The following is a 23882-nucleotide window of genomic DNA, read 5'->3' as shown; positions in this document are numbered from 1 at the left end:
CACATGTTTGGTTGTATTTTCCTGTATTTCTTTAATGGATTTATGTGTCTGTATGTACTATATTTTATTTTAGACATGTATTTTCATATAATAAGGAAATATATGTACTGTATGTATGGTACATCGATATAGATATATGATGTAAAAACAATAGTCTGCATCTTAATATTAAATTCATGAAATAAAGTCATTATAGATATTCAATGGTAGATTTCAGGAGAAAAAAATGATTGATGAATTTTAAGAAATATATTTGGAATCATCAGTTCTAATGATCAGAAAGAAAAAAGCAATAAGGATAGAATGAATAATGCTAAGGTACATCTGTCACAGTGAAGCATATTAATTTATGCATTATTAAAGTTCTAGGGAAAAAGAAAAATAAATGATAGAAACATATTTGAAAAATAATGACTGGAAAATCACCAAATTTGATTCAATCGTATAAATCTATACGTGTTAGAAGTTGAAGATTAAAAATTTGGAAACATTTTCTAAAGATCAAGAATGTAGCAAGGACATTTTCTTTCAACAGTAATATTCAAAATTGTTTTGGAAAATCTAAGGTCAGCAAAGGGAAGTGAAGAAGAAGAAAAGAAAACACAGTATGATATGTAAGAAAGGAAATACAAGTTGTGTCTGTTTATTTTGAATATCGAATATAACAAAGAACCCATAAGGAAACTACTACTTAATATATGAATTGAAGAAAATTCTTACATTAAATATTAATACATGCAAACCAACCATGTTCATTGTTACTCTGTTCACAATAGCTAAGAAATGGAAGCTTAATTGTCTTCCAACTGACAAATGGCCAAGGAGAATGCAATACATATACACTAAGGAATACTATTCAGATCAAAGGTACAATGAAGTTATTAAAATTACAAGCAAATTGATAGATTTAGAATACTGAGCAAGACAACCCAGTCCCAGAAAGATAAACATCATATATTCTCTCTCATCTGTAGGTCCTCCCTCTCAATTATTAAATGTGAATATACAACCTAGAATAACCTCAGAGACCAGGGAAGGTAAAGAGAACCACAGAGGATTGGATAATTGTAGGATGTCATACAGGTGAGGTCCGGTACAGGATAGAGCGAGAATGAGAAGAAAGGATGGGGAGGAAAAAGGTTTGAAGGAAGAGGAGGAGACTGGAACGGAAGGAGATAAGAGAGGAGGCAGAGTAGCTGCAGAGAGAGCACGGAGGCTGACATTAAGATTCCACTCTGTGTATTTACAGATTGTTATGAATATTCTTAAGGGATGGATGTGTACAGGGCTTTGTATAGTTAGGGGGCAGTTATAGGGGCAGTTATATCTTATCAGTTGGATTAGAGGTTATTGTGTTGTGTGTTCTTTCTTGTGGTGAATTAAGTTAAAGAGTACGTGGCAGCTGGGACACTAAGCTGCCACAGAATGTGTGCTTCTGGCAAGATATCTACCAGATATCTTGGGGCACTGCAGTGCTGGATCTAGTGGGGTAAAAGACAGCCCCAAATTTAATTTTACAACAACAGGTAATAGAGAGAATAATAGCAAGGGAAGAGAAATTTGAAGGGGAACAAAACCATAGAAACATGTTTAAGAAGGCAACCCAGAGAAGCTGTAAGGAAGTTTGAAAAAGTCATAAGGAATTATATTAATTCCTAGTTATAATAATACCAATTTTATTCACCTAAAATTACATGCAACACACAGGTTGTGTCTACACATATATAGATTTAATAAAAAATTCCCCATCTGTGTTAATAACCGATCAACCAAGCACCATATAACAAAGTCCCAATATTAGGCATAAGACACCTCCTTTGAAGTTGTTGGTCATGTTTATCCAAGAGACTCCTACCCCAATAAAACATTATAAGCCATTTCTGTTGCACTTGGCTGCCTCCCAGTGGTATTTGAAAAGTCCTTATTGCTGAAAACACTATGCATGTTAGACACAGGACCCAAAGAATCCATGCTTGCTTTGACCTGAGAATTAGTTTTCATGATAAAAGAAGGTATGATGTAAGCTTTCACAAGACAGAAGCAACCAACAGCCCTACCCAGTTATAATTTTTATGAATGATAACCAGGACCAGAATGGCACAGTAACCCAAGGGTGTAGAAGTAGCACCCTTTTCTTTGCAATAGGCTCAGATCATTATAAAAAAAACACAAATGATAAAAATATGAAGAGTTAATAATCATGTGGTACACAGCCCCAAATCTACAAGCACGACATCTGTACCAAGGACTCAAGGAACATTGTAGAAGAGAGGATGGAAGATAGTAGTAGCCAGAGGAACAATATGTCTTTTTGGAGACTGCTAGAAATGTCAGGGATGTTGCAACCACGGAGCCTCAGCAACATGGCTGCCTAACAAGAACTAAATCAAGGAAACACCTAGATATGTTACCATGGAAGAGAGAAATAACACAGGGCTTCACTCTCTTCGAAGAACTATGGGCGATTTAGAAATGCTACAAGCAGGAGAAATCATCTTCCTCACAGCACAGTATCCCAATTGTAACCGATTACCTAGTTATCAGTCCTGAGATCATATACATACGAGTAACATAATAGAGATTAAGCAGATTGTATTTATATATTTAGGAATGTTTGTGTATGTGTGTGTATTCACATGTGCATGCATGTGTGTGTATGTAAAAATTAAAGAAAAATAGGTCAGAGACCATGAACTTAAGAGGGTGTGTGGTCAGTAGGTACATGGGAGGGGTTGGAGGGGGGAAATATAAAGAGAAAGGGGAAAGTAATGTCTTTATATTTTAATTTTAAGCAAAGAACAAAAGAAATGCCATATGAAAACCTACTAAGGGGCTGGAGATTTAGCTCAGTGGTAGAGCGCTTGCCTAGCATGCGCAAGGCCCTGGGTTTCATCCTCAGCTCCGGAAAAAAAAAAAAAGAAGAAGAAAACCTACCACTATTGATGTTTCTTAAATTATATTCATATAAAAATAAATTTAAATGGAGTTGCCATGTATTAGGGGAGACAATACCTCAACTACACATCATATGCAACCAAATAAATGCCCCAATACCATGAATGAGTTACATCTCTTTCAATCACTTGCCAAAGGGTTCCTAAAACATTTTCACCACCACAAACACTGCAGACCATTGCCAATGCTATTGGTTAACTTCTACATCTTGGGGGAAAGCCCTAATCCTGAAGATACCATACACTTGGAAAGCATAGTATATGGAGAAATTGAACTGGTGATCAATTGGAAGCTTCACTCCTACTGGCTAGCATTTACAGTTTTAGAAGGCAATATACACACTACAGTTAAAGAAAAGTGGTCATCAATCTCACCAGGCACCTGGTGCACGACCTACCTGCTAGATATGGCCACTGGTACAATAGCTGCCTGAATGGAAGGTGAGTAAACAACCACAACTGAATATTGGATTTAAAACCCACTGCATGAGATGGACCATTGTAAATGAGGTCAAGAACATGAGACTAGATAGGCATGGACCCTAGAGGAAAACTTCTACTATTATTCTGCTAATGAACATATCTATAAAATAACTCAGTGTATCACTCCAACCTTATTAACATAGCTTACTACAGTTGAGAGTAACCAACATAAAGTTCTTTTAATTTCAAAATGTTTAGTTACTTTGTTAAACATTGGGAAAGGTACTTTATTACCTCATTTCATTTTATCACTTCTGATAGAAATCCTTAGTTTTTATAAATAATAGTTTTTGCATATTGAAAAATATTTTTATTTGATATTGAAAAGTATTTGTAACACAAAATAAAAGTTAAATAGTTATGATATACACATATAATGAACCCTGTAAAATGAGGATTTAGTAACAGAAATGCTTATGTTAAAAATTTTCAGGATATTAATTGTATTTCTATTTTAATAATAAAATAATTATAGCAAAAGAATATACAAGCATTGTAGTAAATGAAAATTATTTTATATTTATTTTCCATATTTCATTCCATAAATATTTTTGTTTATGTCCTTCATAGGATAGTAATTTAGAATTAGTAGTGAATGGAAAGTACCATTAGATTTGACTTTGAAGTCATGAAAAGTTTTCCAAATGGTGACATAAAAGTTACTCATTTTATTTCTGTAATTCATATTACTTGACATTATAAGGTATTAAAAATTTCAGCTTGTAAGTTCAGAAAGAGTTGTAATGAATCATGTTCTTAGGGGGGCAGTTTGAAATCTAACTATGATATTAAGACATAATTCATAAACAGACACCACCTTGACTAGAAACAGGTATAAACAAATTTTACTCTTTGTTTGATATTCTGAATCATCACCACATTTTAATTATTCACAAGGTTTCTATGCATTGCATTTTACTGAAGATGTAAGCTTTTTAAAATCACTGGTATTTTGAAAATCTAAAGCTGGGGTGTTAGATGCTCAGGTGCTAATTTATTTACATCAATTAATTTCAGGCCTCTGATGTAAACCAATTAGTATTCAACATTTAATGGAGTCATTATCTGTCAGATTAGCAGTAGGAATGCTTGTCACTACTACAGGACCAGGCACCAAAACTTTGCTAATAAAAGTAGCAGAATTAATGGAGTGAATAGCTTAGATAATGACTTAATGTGGAACATAAAGTACAGTAAGATGCTGATCAGCTGTCTCCCAAAGAATAAAGATATCAGAGAAGCAGCTACTTCCTGATCCCCCAAGAGTTTAACCATTAGTGTTAAAAATATGTTAAGTATTTCAACACGCTGTAAAACTGTGTGATAATTACACAGTACCTTCTTGACTGGTGGTCAGCTGGTATGACATACAAAAAGACATGAATTATATTTTATTAGAAATTCAACTTGCCAATTTTAATGATAGAAAGGACCAACAAGAAAGAAAGGTGCAGCTAAAACGACCATGTATATCAATAAGAGGAAACACCAAGTGGAGTACAGAAACATGGTGTAAGTTCCACATATCACAAGTGATGAAAAAAATAGTCCCAGAAGCAGAATATGTGTTACGAAATGTAGTTTAGTTGAAGAAAATGTAACTGAAAGTTCATTGCTCATTCATTTTTAAATGCAAACCAAAATGCACACAAAGATGTCAATAATCAATGCAGGCTACAGGCTTCTAAGATAATTGAATTAGCATATAATTTCATCTCTTAAGAAACATGCTTTTGTTGAAATACACAGGGGAATTTTCATTCAAATATGGGCTATTTTCATTTGACATTATTATTTTTCTTTTCTACATTATCAGTGTCAGAGCAAGGAGGAATCCATTATGAGTTCACTGTGAATGTCTAGAAATTAGTTATAAGGACAATTTTGAGGACACATGATTTCACAGTTAAAAAATTTTGTCATTAAATTTAGAATATTTTAGGAGACAGAAATAACTATTCTGGAGCTTTTTTTTAACTCTTTTCAATTGTCTTATAATGAATTATATAGAAAGATTATGTTTAAAACATTTTATGAGTTGGTTATCACAGAATAATTAGCTTTTGTTCAAAATAACAGTTAAGAAATTAGCAGCACTGACAGTATTGAATTTGGTTGCAATTAAGTGATGTAATAAAGGGTGTAAACTATTTTTAGGATATACAAGGTTATTTTTGAAGTATGACTGTCTGGGATGCTCATTTATAATGCAAGTTCCTGTCCCCAACTCATACTTAATAAATGACTTTATCTATGATCAAAATCTCTTCATTATATTATCAGAGCTATAATATACATGAACTATTATTTGAAAACAATTACATGTGAATGGAGCCTAAATCTAAATTAGATTAGATTACTCCCACCGACAAAACAAGATGCTTGATAGAAAGGACTAAATTTTATTTTGCCTTTTTTTTTCCAGAGCTGAGGACCGAACCCAGGGCTGAAAGGACTAAATTTTATTTGTATTACACTAATATTTTAGTTTGAAAACTAATCATTTAGGTCTATGTAAGATAGGTATTTTTCAGTGGAATAGAGAGAGAAAGGATTCAATTAGCTCCAAGTTCAAGGTTCACCCCATCACAGTGACCAAGAGATGAAGGAAAGTGAAACATACACTAAGTGGTCTAGAGAGAAGCCTCAGCTTCATTAGCATGATGATCTGAATTTAATCCCTAGAATCTGCTTTAAAAACTTGGGTGCATACAATGCTTATATTTTTTTGGGTCTGAATATCCTCACTCAGGATATTTTTTATGACCATCCATTTGTCTGCAAATTTCATGATGTCCTCATTTCTAAGTATTACATTATATAAATGTACCACAATTCACAGGGTTCACAGATATTGAAGCACCAACTAAAGCACATGAATGAATCGGACCTAGGCCCCCTACACATATGAAGCAGATGTGCAGCTTCAACTTGACATGGTTCCCCCAACAACTGGTCTATGTCTGACTCAGACTCTGTTGCTGGACTTTGGATCCCTTTCTTCTAGCTTGGCTGCTTTGTCTGGTCTCAGTGGGAGAGGGTTTGCTTAGTCCTGATGAAATTTGATATGATAGGGTGGGTTGATATGGGCAGAGGGGCTCCTTTTCTCTGAGGAGAAGGGTAGAGGGGAATGAAGAAGTAGGATGGTGGGACTTGGAGGAAAAGAGGGAGAAGGTGGCGATCTGAATGTAAAGTGACTAAATAATGAAATAAATAATTAATTAAATAAATAAAAATTTGGGTGCTGTAGTAGGTGTCTATAATCCCAGTACTCATACACTGAGACAGGAGGCAGAAACAAACATTGTTTGAGATGTTCATGAGCCACCTGGCCTGGAATACACTGACAGTATGGTAGAAACAAAGGATACCCTGCCTCAACCAGGTGGAGAGAACTGATTCCCAAAAGTCACACCATAGCATGCATATTCCCAGAGACATACACAGCTGCACACAGACACACACACCATTAAAGTGCACAACACAAAAATATTAACATTAAGCACAAATGTAAAATTCTAGATATTCAAGTAAGTCAAAATAGCTACAGAAAAAGAAAAGAATATGGATTATAATCTTTCCTGATTTATTCAAAACTATTTTCAATCTTTCATTGTTAATTAAGGATTCATATCACTTGAAATTTGCAGATTTTTCTTTGCATAATTATAGTGTATACTGTAGGATACACATACACATATATTTTCAGATAGCAATTAACAGCTACAAATATTTTCAGTGACTTTTTATTTTAGGCATAATTTGCTATTTTACACAGTAGCAGTTTATGTATAGCACTCTCATTAAGAAAATTGTGAAAAAATGACATCAACTAGCCATATAGACATTTTAATACTTGCCAGACACTGTTATGCATTCTTTTGCAATAATTATGTACTGCAAAGACACTGATTTATTAGTAAAATATGGTAATTTAGTTGTCAGCTTTCATCTCTACACCCATAAAAATACCACATTGTGCAGTCTAACATTCGAACCAGAAGAGATGCAACCAATAAGATATGGATTCTATCTTCATGTCCAACAGTGGTTAAAATTGGATGCTTCATGGAAAATCATACCTCATCCCATCCCCAATGACCTAATCATGAAATACTATACCAAAGAATAAAATGTCTTACTGCTCTCAGCTGGTTATCAGCCAGTGCCCTAAAGCATGGGGATTAATAGTTCCTGTAATTTTATCCTAGCTAGTGTGCCTGCATAGACTATTTTGTGTACCTAACCTTGTTTTTAATGTCCTACTTCGATTCAATAATCTCCAAGAGCAATGCTGCCCACTCATCATAAGGAAAGTTTTCATCTCCATAGATGTTATAATATTGTTATCCTCTTCAGTTTGGGGAATAAAAAGAATTACTTGTACAGGTTTTAAATTCAATAGTAACAATCTATAATATAATCATTTGCTATATTTTTGATCATTTAGACAAAAATGAGACTTTGCTTTGTATTCAGAAAGTTGTCTTAGATATTTTTGATTAGATACGTTATTGCTTCAGGGAAGTCTTTTTCTTAATAGTGGGCAATAAAATGTTTACTAGATTCCCCTAAGCAAGATTTTGGTTCTACAATGCAGAATATTGCCTAAACATCTTTTTCTTTCTTTTTAAAATTACCTTTATCTTTTTTTACAGTCCGGTCTTTATCCTCCCCCAGGTCTACCCTCTGGCAGTTCCTCATCCCACCCTCCCCTCCCCTGTCTTCAAGAGGATTTCCCACACTGCCACCCACTCCACCCCATCCTGCCAGGCCTCCTTATTCCCAGTGCTTCAAGTCTCTTAAAGATTAGGTGAATCTTCCGCTTACTGAGGCCAGAATAGGCAGTTTCTTAGACTATCTCTTTCCCCCAACCCCACATGGAAATGATCTCTGGATCTTTCCCATTTATTACAAAATCTGAACATGGTTCATTTGTAGAAATCGAACTCCTAAATGATTTAATGTCTATCTGAGTAAAAATGCAAATTTAAGAGTAACATTCTGATTTTTAATTTAGAGAATACTTTATTAGTTTTTGTAATCGAACCCACGTATATAAGACCTTACATATTTAATACAGTGTGTTACCCCTGTACAAATGGAAAAAACTTAAGTTCAACATTTCTAGACCAATATGGCTGTTAATTTCTGTACAGTGCCAACTCAACACAGTAAACGGGGATACTTTCTTCCAAAGTTGACAGCACAGGTAAAGTTTCAAAAAATTCAAATTATATATCTGTATATATATATATATTTATATTTATATAAAAAGACCAATAATAGCAGTGTATTATGCATCAACAGCAGCAACAGCTTTTCCAGGTTCTGCAGTCATCTGAACAAAACTGTAGAGACATCCAGCACACTCCATTAAAAAAAAAAAGTAAAAAAACAAAACCCGAGAAAACAGCACAGTTCTGTTACTCTTGTGGTACCTGGCACCATTTTTTTTTACATTAGCTTCTCAATCATCATCTGGAAAGAAAACATTCTGAGCAACATCATTAAAAACAGCTCTGATAAAGCACGGTCACTACTACGTATCATAAAGCAGGTACAAGCTATTTTACATCCACAGAGATATGATACAGTACTGTCCTACATCTATAATACTAGAGGATACATTTAAAAGGCATTATTTGAGACTTGATTCTACTTTTCCAGCAGAGGGCCCAAAGGATGGTGTGACACAGCTTTGTAAAGAAACATACTCTAGACAGGATTTCCTTTCACTAGTGGCACACTTCTAAGGATTCATTCTCTCCATGAATGGCAGCTAAAACCGTTATTAAAAAAATGAAATATCCCTAGAATAAAACCGTATAACCACCGGATTCACATGAAGATGACCTAGTGGAGACAAGCTGGACCTCACCTTACCAACAAGCTATCAAATCTGTTATGTTAAAACAGTGAGACCTCCAAGAAAGGAGATGCCAAGTAGTGCTTCAAAGCTTCGGACCACAATCAAACACAGCATCCTTTTCAACAGAAGCAGAAGCTCATCTGAATATGCTCATGGATGCTGACATCAACATTTAATCGTGTCCTCACTCATCCAGGAAGAGGGGGAGATCAGTTACTACTGTACTTTATTGTGTTCAACCAAATCACCATGTTACAAAAATAGCAAGCTGCCATAATAAAAAATAAGGCTCCTCTATCCAGCACCAGATAGCATCATTTTACTTTCAAGCCTAGAAATTGCACACTTGTATATAAACCAATGATGAGGATTGAGAGTTCATCTTGGTGGATTTTTCCTTTGATGAATATGAAGTGTCCTTCCTTATCTTTTTTGATGACTTTTAATTGAAAATTGATTTTATTTGATATTAGAATGGCTACTCCAGCTTGCTTCTTCTGACCATTTGCTTGGAAAGTTGTTTTCCAGCCTTTCACTCTGAGGTAGTGTCTGTCTTTGTCTCTGAGGTGTGTTTCCTGTAGGCAGCAGAATGCAGGGTCCTCGTTGCGTATCCAGTTTGTTAATCTATGTCTTTTTATTGGGGAGTTGAGGCCATTGATGTTGAGAGATATTAAGGAATAGTGATTATTGCTTCCTGTTATATTCATATTTGGATGTGAGGTTATGTTTGTGTGCTTTCATTCTCTTTGTTTTGTTGCCAAGACGATTAGTTTCTTGCTTCTTCTAGGGTATAGCTTGCCTCCTTATGTTGGGCTTTACCCTTTATTATCCTTTGTAGTGCTGGATTTGTAGAAAGATATTGTGTAAATTTGGTTTTGTCATGGAATATCTTGGTTTCTCCATCTATGTTAATTGAGAGTTTTGCAGGATACAGTAACCTGGGCTGGCATTTGTGTTCTCTTAGGGTCTGTATGACCTCTGTCCAGGATCTTCTGGCCTTCATAGTTTCTGGCGAAAAGTCTGGTGTGATTCTGATAGGTCTGCCTTTATATGTTACTTGACCTTTTTCCCTTGCTGCTTTTAATATTCTTTCTCTATTTTGTGCGTTTGGTGTTTTGACTATTATGTGACGGGAGGTGTTTCTTTTCTGGTCCAATCTATTTGGAGTTCTGTAGGCTTCTTGTATGCCTATGGGTATCTCTTTTTTTAGGTTAGGGAAGTTTTCTTCTATGATTTTGTTGAAGATATTTACTGGTCCTTTGAGCTGGGAGTCTTCACTCTCTTCTATACCTATTATCCTTAGGTTTGATCTTCTCATTGAGTCCTGGATTTCCTGTATGTTTTGGACCAGTAGCTTTTTCTGCTTTACATTATCTTTGACAGTTGAGTCAATGATTTCTATGGAATCTTCTGCTCCCGAGATTCTCTCTTCCATCTCTTGTATTCTGTTGGTGAAGCTTGTATCTACAGCTCCTTGTCTTTTCTTTTGATTTTCTATGTCCAGGGTTGTTTCCATGTGTTCTTTCTTGATTGCTTCTATTTCCATTTTCATTTCCTTCAACTGTTTGATTGTGTTTTCCTGGAATTCTTTCAGGGATTTTTGCGATTCCTCTCTGTAGGCTTCTACTTGTTCTCTAAGGGAGTTCTTTATGTCTTTCTTGAAGTCCTCCAGCATCATGATCAAATATGATTTTGAAACTAGATCTTGCTTTTCTGGTGTGTTTGGATATTCCGTGTTTGCTTTGGTGGGAGAATTGGGCTCCGATGATGCCATGTAGTCTTGGTTTCTGTTGCTTGGGTTCCTGCGCTTGCCTCTCGCCATCAGATTATCTCTAGTGTTACTTTGTTCTGCTATTTCTGACCGTGGCTAGACTGTCCTATAAGCCTGTGTGTCAGGAGTGCTGTAGACCTGTTTTCCTGTTTTCTTTCAGCCAGTTATGGGGACAGAGTGTTCTGCTTTCGGGCGTGTAGTTTTTCCTCTCTACAGGTCTTCAGCTGTTCCTGTGGGCCTGTGTCTTGAGTTCACCAGGCAGGTTTCTTGCAGGGGAAAAGTTGGTCCTACCTGTGGTTCCAAGGCTCAAGTTTGCTCGTGGGGTACTGCCTAAGTCCTCTCCACGGCGGCAGCAACTGGGAAGATCTGCGCTGCTCTTTCCGGGAGCCTCCGTGCACCAGGGTTCCAGATGACGTTTGGTGTTTTCCTCTGGCGTCTGGATGTGCACAGAGTGCAGTCTCTTCTGGTTTCCCAGGCGTGTCTGCCTCTCTGAAGGTTTAGCTCTCCCTCCCACGGGATTTGGGTGCAGAGAACTGTTTATCCGGTCTGTTTCCTTCAGGTTCCGGCGGTGTCTCAGGCGCAGGGATCCTGCCGCTCCTGGGTCCTCCCCTACGGGAACCCAGAGGCCTTATACAGTTGCCTCTTGGGCCAGGGATGTGGGCAGGGGTGGGCAGTGTTGGTGGTCTCCTCTGCTCTGCAGCCTCAGGAGTGCCCACCTGATCAGGCGGTGAGGTCTCTCTCCCACGGGGTTTGGGAGCAGAGAGCTGCTGCGGGCCGGGATCCGCGGGTGTGGAACTTCCGGTAAACACATTCTGATTTTTAGAATAGTGAGCTAATCCCTGTTTCAGAATAAAGCATTGTTAGAATTGTAAATTCTAGTACAGCGATTGTCAAGACTTAAAACCTTAAGTTGAACCATCCTGGTAATAGAATATGTCTACTTTCTCTCTCAGTGAAAGAATTTCCTGTATCCTTACTGACAAAAAATTTCTTGGCGTTAACTGTAAACAAATTAGTTAGTGACTGGAAACAAATTAATGAGTAATATTTATTTTACCATCAATGTCTAGAAAAGTAGCTGATACAATACCAGTATGATGAAATAACTGACACACAGTCCTCATGCCATTCATTAACATGATGAATGGGGTTGACGATATTTTGGACTCAAAATAGTTGAAAAGCTTTGTAAAAGAAGAACTTCAATTTAATTAAGGAAAATTGGGTGAGGTGAGCAAATAGTTCCTTATGACAAATAGAAATTCATTCCACTAAAATGAAAGATGGTAATGTTTATGTGTAATCTAAGAAAAATGCCTTCAACACAGAAGCAACTTTAGAACAAAGTTTTCTTTTACACTCCTTTATCTAGCTGTGTGGTCCTGATGTTTTGTGCATTATCTCCTTTGGTTATAGCTTCTCTCTTTTTTTATTATTCTCCTAGTCAACTAATTCTGCTTCTACTTACTGTCTGCACACACTTAACTTAATCTTTCATATGCTTCATCATTACTGAGTATGTATGATTTTCATTTTCTAATTAATAATCTTCACATCAAAATGTGGAGACTTTCTAACCAATCATGTGGCACAGATTAAAAGCTAGATCACATGTCCATGAGATACCCAGTGTTCATACACATTGTTCTTTTATGAGAGGGAAGAAAAGAGGGGAGAAAGTTCATTTCATAGAAAATAAAGAAATGAATGATGTGGATAATTTCCCTTAAATTGATATGAAAAACAAACACAATTTGACCCATCTAATGAATTGCAGTGGGTGCTAAATACAACTAGAATGATGGGCTAATATTAAATTATAGTGCTCTCAATTACAAATCTAAGAAACATAAGCATGAATATATATATGTGTATATGTATATATATGTATATATATAATTTGCCTCAGGTTTTTAGTGCTCTTTCTAAAATGTGTTAAAATATCCAGATTTACTCTTAGGAAGGTAACTTTTTTTTCTTTTCTTTTTTTTTTCGGAGCTGGGGACCAAACCCAGAGCCTTGTGCTTGCTAGGCAAGTGCTCTACCACTGAGCTAAATCCCCAACCCCCCAGATTTCTTCTTAATCACACCTATTCTTACTTGTTGGTGAGGAAAGTATGGGTTTGTGAAAAACTGTATGTTGTTTGTTACAAATTGTGCTTATTGTCAACAATGCTTTTAGAATTTCTTTCCAGTTTTATTCTAGAGAAATTAGCATTTTTAAACCTCAAAGCCTGTCTTCCATTTAATTAATTAAGCACATTTTTATAATTAGCTCACCATTTATAATAAATATTCCTCTAAGAGATAATAAGTCAATCTTTGCTTATAGTGCCATTTAGTAAATGTTTTCATCTTTGCTATTTCCCAACACTGTCTTTGAACTATAGCCACATATAATCTAGAAACTGATGAATATGACTATGTCCCTGTAAAATATGACTTAAAAAAGAGACAGTTATCATAATTTGTCTCACGTGTTTAGTTTTATTGACTTCCTCCTTTAAAAGTGTTTCTTTTAGCTCAGTGGTAGAGTGCTTGCCTAGCAAGCACAAGGCCCTGGGTTCGGTCCCCAGCTCCGAAAAAAAAAAAAGTGTTTAAAGTTTCAGGTTTAAGAGTGTCCATGTTTCCTCAGAACTGTAAAGGGATATTGACCCCAATATCAGATGATGAGCATGTATCGTAAGAACTCGTCCGAGTATGTTCTTGTTAAAGTTTAGAGTCGTTTTTATGTGGTATGTAAGCTCCAGCTTATGCATATTGACTCAGTATCTTCATTTTTAGTTCCATCTTTCAGTTTGAAAACTCATACTACTATGTGAACATGCTCTTCCTGAAGTCTTAGTAAATGCCTTATATTTGGAATGTATTCAAAATCTTTCATCTAATCTTTTAGGCACATAATCACCCCCCAACACATATCTTGCTACTTTGTTTCCACTCAGAATGAAGATTTAAAACAACGAGAGACAAAGGACTATGTTGTTGAACAAGATGCTTTAAATTAGCTCAGAGAGGAATTTAGGAGCAAACAACAATGTCAGAAAAGGACTTTGGTCACAAAACTGGTACTGAGAAAAGAACATTACCACAAAATTCATGGAATCTTTATTTTCCTAGTTGTGTATGAAAGAAAAGGAATGCTTAGTATTTTTTTTCATATCCTCCCAAGGACTTCAGAAATTAAAGGCAAAACATTGCCAACACTTTGAAGCTCAGATTTAATCATGTGGTCTTCTTGACCCCAAGCATTATTTTTCAACACTACAATTAAATAACTCCTTTAGAAGTTTTTTCTTTAATGGAAAGATAGTTCTATGATAAATAGGGTTCTAGCTTTGCCGTTTTATTAGATATCTTTGTTAATTTTGGTGAGTCCCTTTACCTTTATTGTCTTCTGTTGCTTTAATTTTCTTATATGAGGTTGTAAGTTGTGTGTTGGCAGCAGAAACTCTAGAAAAATCAAATAAATGACTTAGATAATGCTAACAGAATGGATTACACAGACACACACACACACACACAGAGAGAGAGAGAGAGAGAGAGAGAGAGAGAGAGAGAGAGAGAGAGAGAAACACATGCACAATTCAATTTGAATAAAAACTTATTTTCCTGAGAGTTATTGTAGTAACCTCATATTTGAAGTAGTTTTGATTTTCCTTCTTTTTATGTTTTCCTCCACAAGAGATACTAAATATAATTTATTTGAGTGCCCCTTTCTTTTCTTTCAAGTTAAGATTTGTTTATCTTCCAACTTTATGAAGTCAAGGGATAATCTTTCTCCTGTCTCAAACACAGTTTAAGGATCTGGGTAAGTATATTGCTATTCTAGACAAAGGGGGAAGATCACAATGTACACAAAAGGTTATAAGTGCAATTTCTTCTTCTTTCGCAAGTATTTATGAGAGTAAATTTGATATGAGCAGCTGTTTTGAGGAAAACTCAGGTGTGATTTTTTTTTTCTCTTAGAAACTGCAGGTGCTTTTTATCTCAACATAAGTGTTCTTTATCCAATGTCAATCTAAAGTTAAAACTTAGTGTATTCCTCCAAAGACCTGAAATATGGGTTTTAAGGAAGCAATAATAATGTTAATCCCTTCTCTGTATATTTTATTATACTTCATCAATTACAAAGCCCTTTGAGTCAAACAGGACAGGTGGTAGTATTCTTTCTTTATAGGTGGAGAAACTGAGGCTATTAAATGTGATGAAGTCTTTTCTGTGACAAAAACAAATTAATGGAATTACCGTGATTGAAGTCCAGGTGAGCTTTAAGGTAATTTTAATATCATTGTATTCTATTTCATGCTTCAAATCAACAATATCATTAATAAAAACAAAGATGTAAAGAGCTAGAATGTAAATATAAAAATAAATTAATATTTTAATTAAAATAGATACCTATGCTGAAAAATAAAATTTATTGTATATGCTTGGAGTTTTTAATATGAGACTATATTTTACACAGTGTATTTCTATATATGAAAAGGTTACTGTAGTAAAATAGAGTACATATCTATCATCTGACATAGTTGCATTTTTGTGACAAAAACTGCTAAAATATACTTATTTAATAAAAATTCTAATATAATAATTAAAAATCTTAGTTCTTAGGTGGTACATTAGGTCTCTAAACTTAGGTATATTCTACATTTGATTTTTTTATGTAGTTTAGCTTCTGTTCCATTTTTATCTCTATATTTGTACTTGGTTAGACGTATATATCAAGATGTCATCATATTCATGACTGTGTAGAATGAATATTTACCAACAAAATATTTTAAAACATTCAAAATAAGGACACTATTTGTTACAGTTGGAGAAATAGAGTTGTATATAACACATGTAAGTGGGATTGTGTGGTATCCTTTTCATTCCTACAGCTTATTTAATGTAACTTACTGTCCTCCAAGTCAATAATGTCAAATGACATAAGTTCATTTTTAAAGTTGAGTAGTATTCTCATATGTATTAAATTTTATCTATCTATCATCTATCTATCTATCTATCTATCTATCTATCTATCTATCTATCTATCATCTATCTATCTTTCTATCATCTACCATCTACCATCCATCTAACCATCCATTCATCCATCCACTGATTAACATTTTTGTTCTTTGAGAGGTGATGCTCGCCCCTTAATTTACCTATTTATTCCCTTTACATAATGATCACTTCCCCTCCTCCCTGTTCCCCCTTTCATACAATCCTCTCTCCCCCATCTTCTAACCCCTTTTCCTTTGAGAGGGTTGAAGATTCCATTGAGTATCCACCTACCATTTCACATCAAATCTCTGTAGGGCTACTCATACCCTCTCCCACTGAGGACAGACAAGGCAGCTCTGTTATGGCTGTTTGATAGGCAGGCAACAGATTTTGTGAGAGCCCCCACTCCAATTGTTGGGGAAAACAAATGAAGACATATTCCAGATACGAGCATGGAGCTAGGTCCAGTCTGCTTATGTTCTTTGGTTGTTTCTTCAGTCTCTGAGAGCCCCCAAGGTTCCAGGTTTGACTGTGTTGATATTCCAGTGGAGTTCCTATCTTCTCTAGCAACCTCAATCCTTCCCTCAACTCTTCCATAAGAGTCCCTGAGTTCTGTCCAATGATTGGGTGTGGATCTCTGCATCTATTTCAGACAGCTGTTCTGTGCATCCTCTCAGGGGATAGTATTCTATGCTTCTTTCTATAAGCATAACAGAATAACATTAATGGTGCCAGGGACTAGTGCTTGTGCAGGGGATGGATTTCAAGTTGGGCTGGTTATTACTTGACCATTCCCTCCATCTATGCTCCAGTCATACCTACATTCCTTGTAGACAGGACAAATTTTGAGTTGAAAACTTTGTGGGTAGGATGGTATGCTTATCCATCCAGTGGGGGTTTTGCCTGTCTCCAGGAAGTAGTCACTTCAAGTTGCATATACCCACTCTTAGGAGTCACAGCTAAAGTTACCCCCGGAGACTCCTGGGAGGCTCCCCTATCTCAGGTCTCTGGTACTTCCTAGAGATCCCCCAAATCTAACCCTAATTTCCATTCAGTTTCCTGGCCCTCTCTCCCCCATCCAGTTCTATTTCTCCATCTTCCTCTTAAGACTATTTCATTCCCCTTTCTAAGTGAAATTCTAACATCCTTGATTTAGCAAAGATACTTTCCTAATCTGTAGGCTGCAGTTTCTTCCTATTGACAGTGTCCTTTGCCTTATAGAAGCTTTGCAGTTTCATGAGGTCCCATTTATCAATTGTTGATTTTAGAGCCTGGGTCATTGGTATTTTGTTTAGGAAATTGTCTCCTGTACCAATTAAATCAAGGCTATTTCCCACTTTCTCTTCAATTAGATTTAGAGTGTCTAGTATTATGTTGACGTATTTGATTCACTTGGAGTTAAGTTTTGTGCAGGGTTATAGATAGGAATCCATTTGCATTCTTATACTTGCAAATATCAGTTACACCATCACCATCTGTTGAAGATGCTTTCTTTTTTTTTTTTTTTCATTGTATTATTTTGGTTTCTTTGTCAAGAACCGAGTGTCTATAGATGTGTAGGTTTATTTCCAGGTATTCAATTTGATTCCAGTCAAGGTTTGGCATTGCTACAAAGGGACTGTGTGTCACAGTTCTGCCCCTAAAGCAGAGCCATCAGGGCATGGGTCTTTGTAGTGAGCCATATTGGATTTGGGCCTAGCTGCTTTTTGACTGCATGGCTCAAAGTGGCTAGGTGACTCTGGGCTGTTTGGCCACAGATATTCACCCCTAAGATGACTGCCATAAGTCTTAAGATTGTTGGACAGAGGCCTCTCCCATGAATTTACGGCACAGGAAGATAACATTCAAGGGATGCCTCAGCTCCAGCAGATACCAGTTATCTTCTCAGTCAACACCCAGTGTCTCCACCACCTGACCTCATCGCCTGACCTCTTTGCCTCCAGCTATCACTGCCTATACCCTCATCTCCTCCTCCTTCATGTTTCACAAAGGTCACTCCCCCTACCTGGAAGCCTTAAAAGCTGTAATGTTCATCCCAATAAACGAGACCTTGACAATAGAATCTTGCTTGGTCTCCTTCTTCTCTTGCCCCCCATTTAGGCCCAAGGGTAGCGCCCCTTCGGGATCCTGAATAACTTTGTCTCTGCTGGCGGGGACAGGTCTTCTTAAGCACTGACGATGATTCCTGTATGTATAAGGCTTCTTTGTATAATAATGTATATATTTACATTTAGTTCCTCCATTGCAAAATGCTGTCCCTGCCAAAGTTATTGGGAAACAGTCTTCCTGCTAATGTTAAGGACTCCATGATAGTCAGAAACAGCAGGACTCTAGGATGTGAGAATGTGTCTAGTGATCCTCAGCAATATGGTGGGCTGTGACCTTCAGGACAGCTCTTGAGGCTGTAGGAAAAATCTCTGAAAACATAAGTAGAAGAATATACAAATCAATGTAAGAATTGTTTTTACAGAATTTCCTAACGATGCAAAATATAAGAATGCAATATGAATTGTATGAGAGGCTTCACAGGCTTGAAAGAATAGTGACTGTTATACTAATAAGTCAGCTTTTCCAAGCAGATATTAAGGAAGTGGAGGACAAGATTATACCTAGCTAAGCTTAGTATTTGTGTTGAAAGTTGAACAAAGAATAGTTTGGACTTTTAAACTGGAATGAGCTATAATATAGAAATGGAGGGCAGACTTGTGATTCAGATATTTAGGTTGGAAGACACAGATAGGCTTTTGATCAGGATCTTGAGGAATAGTGGACATGCAAAGCTTAGTCCTAGACATAGTGGTACACACCTTTAATCCTTGGAGAGAAAGGCAAGCAGATTTCTGAGTTCTAGGCTGGCCTGGGACAGAGTAAGTTCTAGGTGAAGAAATGCTTATGTCCAGGTGATCTGGTAAAAGAAGACAGAGCCATGCAGATCTCTGAGTTCAAGGTTTATCTACATAGCAAGTTCTAAAAGAGCCAAACTTAGACAGTGAAGGAGTTGGAAAACAGAAAACTTGTGATAATACAATAGAGTAATGGGGTTATATTCCAACTCCAGCAAGCATCAGAACACAGCAGCTTTGGCCATGTGGCTCTGTCTTTAGAGTAAGGTCATGATATGCTGATCTGTGGGATAATCCAAAGGGATATTGGAGTGAATGACTGAGTTGATATGCAAATTCCAAGGGAAGTAGCTTATGCAAAATGAAAGACTGGGCTTTGGTCTTAAAGAGAACTATCCAGAATAGAAAGCTATCTCTGATCAGAATACAGAGCTGTCACCTTGCATCCATCACTGACTCTAAGTCATTTCTCCACTGCTTCCTAACAACCCTTCATTAGGACCCCTGACCAGGCTAAGACTGGTACTCAGCAATTTCACAGACTAACTTTTCTGTTTTTATACCAGTATCATGCAGCTTTTCATTACTATTGCTATGTAGTACAACTTGAAATTAAGAATGGTGATACCACCAGAATTTCTTTTCATTTTACAGGATTGTTTTGGCTATTCTGGGATTTTTTCCACATGAAGTTGATGATTGTTCTTTCAAGGTCTGTAAAGAAGTCTGTTGGAATTGGTGATGCTTTTATTGTTTTGGATAGATACCCATAAAGTAAATTTCTAGATCACAATTTAGTTTTAGTTTTTTATTTAGTCAAAAATCAGAAAATCTATGCTATTTAAGTCATATGGCCTCTCCTAGTATTATGATTTTGCTAAATTATGATATTGCAAATAGCAATGCATTATCTTCTATGATTTCTCTCTATACATATAGATTAGTGCACCTCTTACCCCTCATTAAAAAGCTTCTTTTTGTAGTATATGTAGATTAACACAAAGACCCACAATTGGTAACCTTGGAAAGAATTAGTCTGTGAAGTGATAAGTTCACTTTAGGACATTTATATACATACCTTCCCATCAAAGTTCAAGGTTCATCATAGAGGAAAGGGGTTTGCTGGTTTGAATGAGAATTGGAACTATAGGTTTATTTGTTTGATACTTTGTCCTCAGTGGTTAAACTCTATGAGAAGGTTTATGTTGTATGACTTGGTTGGTAGAGTTGTGCTACTATGAATCAGATTTGGGGTTTCAAAAGACTCCTGCCATTCCAAGTCATCAGTCTCTGCTTCATGATTTTGTCTCAAGGTGTGTGTACTAAGCTATTGCTCCAGCCACCTACAGTGTCTACCTCTGTGCAGTCATGTTCATTTCCATGCTGATCATGGACTCTATCCCTCTGAAATGATAAGAACCAATGTAAATGTTTCTTTTTATAAGTTGTCTTGGTCATGGTGCTTGATCACAGCAATAGAAAAGTAAAATATGGAGTCCCTTTTGTGTAGGTAAGCTACTGCTGAGCATGAAGATTGTCCCTGAGTGTGGTTGATATACTCAACTGTCATTCTTTTGAAGAGAACTGGTTATTCCATCTCCTAATTGTAATGCTATCAATTACAAATAGATTTTTGGTTAGGGGTAGGACTTTGTACTAGGATTTCATCTGGCTTGAATTTGTGTAAGTCTTATGAATGCTTTCACAGTCTCTGTGATGTCTATGTGATTTATTGGCTCTGAAAAATGTTTTCCTTGAGTTGTCTGTCCCTTGTGGCTCCTTTGACATCCTCTTCTGCATAAATCTCCAAACTGTGACAAGAGGAGTGTGATAAGGACGTTCAATGTAGGGATTGATGGGAAAATGTTTCTCATTCTCTTCATACTAAACTGTTTTGTTTGATAACTCAGTGAGTCTAATTTGTACTGCCCATACACTCATAGGTGGAGGACCATACACTTGAGCATGGACAACCTGCAAAGTATACCTTCCTTTTCCCACCAGACACCATCAAATATCAGCAGTTCTTCATTTAGAATAGGTTCTCATCAATTTCTCTTCCCAATCATGTATGGTTGAGAGCTTAAGTTAAAATATTGTACAGATAACTACAACTGCAATGAGTTATGGGGGTAGCAGTCCTTTCACATGCAGAAAATATTATTTCCTGCACTGGCCCTTCTTGAGATTCACTTCTTATGATCTTTATGTTCCCACTTTCATGATAGTCTCTGAACCATAGGTCAAAGAAAAGATTTTATTATATTTGTGGCTCAGTGCTCCACTGTGCATTTTGAGCAGTCATGAGTTTCTGAATTAACCACAATCCCCTGCACAAAACTTCTTTGATAGGGTCTGAAATTGCACTATTCTGTGCATATAGAAATATTAATTTAGTGTACAGTTTGATTCTAAGTTTATTTATTGAAATAATATTAGTGGATTTGTCCCTGAGGCTAATGGCTGCCTCAACCATGCATTGAGGTCATAATTACAGTATCTGGCATGAGTTTCCTATTGTGGAGTATATCTTTATTACAATCAGAAACAGGTTGCTAAGTCCCATAACATTTGTGTCACAATTGGACCCATGAACATATTTTGCCACACCAGTCATTACTGTAGTTGACAAAGCCTACATCTCAGTAAGGCTGTGGGTGATTTTTCCCCTTAATATTGCACCCTCTAATGCTCTAAAAGCTATCCTATGCAGAAGAAAATTTCTGTTAAGTGCCAATTTGATTTCTCCATGTTTTAGGTCTCAAGTATGCTGTGTCTTTATCAATAGGATAGTACCACCATGTATTATAGTGAGTGAAGTAACCCATATTAAGAAATATTAATTTTGGATATGTTGACTCATATGTGGGTATAACTTAAACTTAATATCAAATCTTTATGTTTGTATGTTCAACTTGGAATGCTCATAAAACTGAAGAAACTAGAAAGGACCAATATGTGGAAAAGGAAGAAAGATATTAAAGAGGTTAGATAGCATGATGTTGATGCTATGAAGTGGAAAAAGGAATACTGCAAGTGGGGGTTCATATGCAAAGAACAATAAGAGAGTGGGCAAAAGAGAGTATGGAAAAGAGGACTTAAGACAAAGGATGTTTGAAGTCATATAGAGTCTAATTATTTTATAAGCTTCATATATACCATATTTGTATTCACATAGAATAGTTTTATTGGAGTTATCCTTCATAGGGAATAGAACCACCCCAAAAACCATAGACAAAGTAAAATCCTAGTGTCAGGTATAAAACATATTCCTGTGAATTGTTGGTTAAATTTATCTTCGAACTTGTGGGTATATTAGGTCTTCAGCAGTCCATGATGCCTAATAGTGGGGTTATAGTAACTTATTACTTGAGTTTCGATCTTGACACAATTAGTTGTTAGAAAATGTTCAGTTTTCTTGAACCTTAGTGGCTACTGTATAAGATATATACTCTAAAGGAAACTAGAAAATATAGTAAAGGTTAAATAAAATACTCCATAAAACTACCTAAACTTGGGACCCAAACTACAGTATATACCTGAAGTGTTAGCTATTATTAATTCCTATTTACTATACGTTGAAGAGTATATTCCCACTCCCATTCGTATGTTGAAGTTCCAACCTACAGTGCCTGAGAAAATTACCTTATTTGGAAATAAAGTCATTAAAGATAAAATTAATTAAGTTATGATGAGGCCACACTGGGTGTACACTGGAATTTTAAGTCATTATGACTTTTTGTACAAGTAGGGAATTTGGATATATATCTACTTTTGGAGATCAATTATGTAGTTTATTCCTAAGAAGTTAGTACAAACTAGGTGACAGATCTGAGACAGACTTTTCCCTTCTGAAGAAGCATGGACCCACCAATACCTTGATCTCACATGTCCAATCTTTGGAACTATGTGATAATAAATTTCTGCAATTTAAGCTATCTCATTTGTTGTACAGCTTCACAAAACTAATATACTAACAAACAGAGCTGGAATGTTTCTGAATCAAGTTTTGTTCCCTTTTTGACACATATTATACATTTTAGCATTCTTTTTTTCTAGAAGGCATTAATTACAATGATGAAAAAAATTCTGTTTCAGATCTTCATTCTTCTTAAAGAAAATATTTTCTATAATGATCAGAAATGTATGTTTCTTCATGTCAATTTCAGTAGCAAGACATGTGATTCAAGAAAAGTAAATCTAAGGCAACCTGACATAAGTGTGATTAAGGACAAACATGGTTATAAGGCTTCTTTTTGAACATGGCATTTAATAAAAAGGTAGCTTAATGCATGTATAACAAGTACCTGCCTGCTGAGTGCAAGGGTTATTGCTAAAATGGAACATGCATACTCAAAATTTAATAACAGCATCTAGTCTGACAAGATCTTAATACAAAACTGTACCTGAAAGACCACATAATTAATCGACTTTTTGCAATTCAAATAATAATTTAGTATAAAATATTTGATCCCTGCTAGAAGATAAATGATTCTTCTTAAGTTGATTCTAATTAGAACAACATGTAGTAGGTATTCATGTTGCTTCCCTCTTGAGATTTAAATTCCCAAGAAAATTGAAAACAATTTAAAAATGTATTTCCTTTTATGTGTATTATGCTATTCATTCTTCTTCCCTGCTTGGGATTTAACACAGTCTTTTAACTAAAAGCTTAACATTTATTCCTATAAGCACTAATACTGAAAAGTCTCCAAACATTTAAGCCCATAAAATGTTTAAAGTTCATTTAAATAAAGAGATGGTGACATGTGCTTTGTAAGTGGCTTGAAGGATTTATGTGGTTTTAATGTTGTTACTAATTAACATTAATTTAACATCAATGTGGTGCCAGCTTCTACACAAATTGGAACCCACACAATATCAAATTTAACAGTTAATTCATTGGATTAAATAAAAAACCAAAATTGGTCTTGACTTCATCACATAGTCAAAGTAAATTGTTTCCAAGG

The sequence above is a fragment of the Rattus norvegicus genome, chromosome X (genome assembly GCF_036323735.1).
Source record: "Rattus norvegicus strain BN/NHsdMcwi chromosome X, GRCr8, whole genome shotgun sequence".
NCBI lineage: Eukaryota > Metazoa > Chordata > Mammalia > Rodentia > Muridae > Rattus > Rattus norvegicus.
This window is presented reverse-complemented; position numbering follows the sequence as displayed.